The 3,398-nt window shown below is 45.3% G+C and overlaps 1 pseudogene; it reads right to left on the bottom strand.

The window, feature by feature from the left end:
- Window positions 1–1,521: 1,521 nt before the first annotated feature.
- LOC105523278 lies at window positions 1,522–2,543 on the bottom strand (annotated as a pseudogene).
- Between the last annotated feature and the right edge of the window lie 855 nt (window positions 2,544–3,398).

Consider the following 3,398-nt stretch of genomic DNA (forward strand, 5'->3'; position numbering starts at 1 on the left):
TTTTTTTTTTTTTTTTTTTGAAAGAAGACCAAACTTCCCAACTTGAATAAGGCTCCTGAGGGCATGCAAGGCCTGGCCTCTGCATGTCCCTCCAGCAGCAGGCCCTAGCCTGCTTCTGAGCCTTTGGCAAGCTCTTCGTGGGGACCCCGTTTCCACCCCTCACCTACCATCTATCTTCCTTGGATCTTGGCTCCTTCATCTTTTTCTCATCTGCTTCTTAGGGACACCTTCCTTTCCTACCATGGCTGCTTCTTCCCTTATGCACTCTCACAGCACTTACTATGCTGTGGTATCTTGCTGGTGTGATTCTTTGTCCATTTTCCTACCTACCCCCTCAGGTCTGTGTGGGCAGGCACTGTGTCTTCCTTCGCTGAGCCTAGTATCCTAACTGCCTACTGTGGTGCCTGACATACATATTTGCTGATATGATACAAATACATATTTGCTGAATGAAATAATGAGTAAAATCTGAGTAACAGAAATAATACTTAGGTCTAAGAAGGACCAGTCTCTTTTTTTTGTAGTTGTTTAGCTACTTCTTTTTTTAAAAAAGGGTATCTTAGTAACTAATTACTTAGTGCCATTACTGCCATCTAGTGGTGACTGATGTTATTATACTGCTGGATCCATTCTTAATGATGTTACTGTACTTGCAGAGAAGGGAATCAATATATGCAAGACATCTGTTGGGTGTTTGCCTTGTTTCAGGTATTGTACCAGGAAATTTATGGCAGTTCCTGCTGGTTACACCAGCAAAGGCAGTGTAAGCTGCTTTCCCATTGTCACCATCTAAGGAGGAGACCTGATTTCAACACCAGGAGACTGGCTCTATTTTTTTTTGAAATATATTTCTTTATTTTCATTCCCATATAGTAGAGATGAAACAAGGATAGTGATGCTGGAAAATCCTGCTTCAATCAAATCATCACATAGGTTAACATCAGGAAACCTGTATTTGAATCTGACTCCTCTATCCTTGCACTGAGAAATTGGACGTATTGACCCAGTTGCTGTGAGGGCTAAATTAGATGATGCAGAAAGTGCTTGGCATGCAGTAGATATGAAAAACAATAACTGTTATTTTAGACACTCTCCAAGCAGGAAAAAAAAGTCTTCATGCCTTCTAATTAATAATAAAAACGTTGGCCGGGTGCGGTGGCTCAAGCCTGTAATCCCAGCACTTTGGGAGGCCAAGACGGGCGGATCACGAGGTCAGGAGTTCAAGACCATCCTGGCTAACACAGTGAAACCCCGTCTCTCCTGAAAAATACAAAAAGCTAGCTGGGCGAGGTGGCTGGCGCCTGTAGTCCCAGCTACTCGGGAGGCTGAGGCAGGAGAACCGCGTAAACCCGGGAGGCGGAGCTTGCAGTGAGCTGAGATCCGGCCACTGCACTCCAGCCCGGGCGACAGAGGGAGACTCCGTCTCAAAAAAAAAAAAAAAAAAAATACAAACGCATGCAGTGTGTTTAAACTCTGGCTTCATAGTTTAACAAATACAAATCTAATCAAAAAATTAGTCAAACTCTATAAACAAGTTTATGACAAATACAAATCTAATCGAAAAAACTAATCAAACACTATAAACCCAACTTGATTTTAAAATTCTAGTGGCTACAACACTCAATAATGTTTTCATGTTGTTTGTGAATCCATTCCATTGATGCATTTAAAGATGTAGGAGAAACCATTTCAGAACCTCTGGGAGGACCAGTTTGGTTATCTTATGATGCTGCTGGATTCCAAAGCACTTCCAAATTCTAAGGCAGCATAACTGCATCAAAGAAGAGGGACTTCCCTCTCCAAGAAGAGCTGGACCAAAGGGCTCTCTGGAGGCACCAGCTCCACAGGATATTTGCCTTCAGCATTCTTGGCCTGGGTGTCTGCTCCAAAATCCATGAGCAGGCAAACCAGCTCTTCACTGGCTGTCCTGGCCACTGCATGAAGTGGAGAATCCTGACCTCTCCCTTGGTTCATGTCTGCTCCTGACTCTAGAAGCTTCTTTACACAGGCTATCTGCTGGTTTTCACAAGCCAAATAGAGTGGAGTGCCCAGGTGGCTGATTTTATGGTCAATGTTGCCCCCATAAGCTATAAGAGAGTCAACACACTCCATGTGGCCTCTCCTAGAAGCTTCATGGATGGGGGATGCCAGATCACTCTCAGGTTGAATGCTGGCTCCATGCTGCAGAAGCAAATTCCCACAATCCCAGCTGTGGCTAACACAAACATTAAACAGTGGAATGTGCCAGTCTGTTGTCACACCAATCACCTGAGCTCCATGCTTTAATAAAATCTTTACACAAGAGGGATGACCTCTGAGACGGGCTTCATGGAGTGGGGAAACATGATCTGCTGTCATGATGTTCACAAGCCACCCCTGGGTGATGAGGGTCCTCAGAGACAGCTGATGTCTGTAGATTGCAGTTTCAGGCATAGGAGACCAATCAGACACAGTGGGTTTGAAAGAAGCCTGGTGTCAGGAGAGTCTCTTGGCCCCGTGGGCTTGCTCCCATCCATGCCCCCTTGTTTGCCATCCATGGGGCTGTCTCCTAAGCGAGCAAGCTCTGCGCTCACTTCAGTTGCTCAGCAAAGTCCAAACTCCATGCTCCCCCTGCTCCTGAAAAAATTCCAGTTCTGTGGCTGGCTGAGCTGCACGCATCCTGGTCAAGTGGTCTAACTGGCTGGAGGCCCGCCAGAGGCCACCTATTTTTTTTCTTTTTTTAAAAGACTCTCACTCTGTCACGGTTGCCCAGAGCTTGAGTGCAGTGGCATGATCATAGCTCATGGTAACCTCGAACTCCCGGGCTCAAGCGGTTCTCCCCACTCAGCCTCCCGAGTGGCTAGGACTACAGGTGTGAGCCACCATGCCTGCTTCATTTTTAATTTTTGTAGCTCTTGGTATATTGTCCAGACTGGTCTCTAAATTCTGGGCTCAAGTAGTTGCAGAGGGCCAGAACGAAACGCTCCTTCATGGCAATAGACATATTTTGTTTTTTGAGACAGGATCTTGCTCTGTCCACCAGGCTGGAGTGCAGTGGCAGGATCTTGGCTTGCTGTAACTTCTGCTTCCCAGGTTCAAGTGATTCTCGTGCCTCAGCCTCCCCAGTATTTGGGATTACAGGCATGTGCCATGACTAATTTTTGTATTTTTAGTGGAGACTAAAATGAAACAATTTTGCAAAATTGTTGCAAAACTGGGCAACAATTTTGCCATGTTGCTCAGGCTGGTCTCAAACTCCTGACTTCAAGTGATCTGCCCATCTCTGGCTCCCAGAGTGCTGAGATTACAGGCATGAGTCACCATGCCCAGCTGACATATTTTGTAAACAGGGAGAAAAATAGGTGGCTCTTAAAATTTCAGTAAAATGTCCACATTCCTTCTTTTTTTTTTTTTTTTTT

Source organism: Colobus angolensis, unplaced genomic scaffold (genome assembly GCF_000951035.1).
Source record: "Colobus angolensis palliatus isolate OR3802 unplaced genomic scaffold, Cang.pa_1.0 Scaffold112, whole genome shotgun sequence".
In the NCBI taxonomy this organism is placed as follows: Eukaryota; Metazoa; Chordata; class Mammalia; order Primates; family Cercopithecidae; genus Colobus; species Colobus angolensis.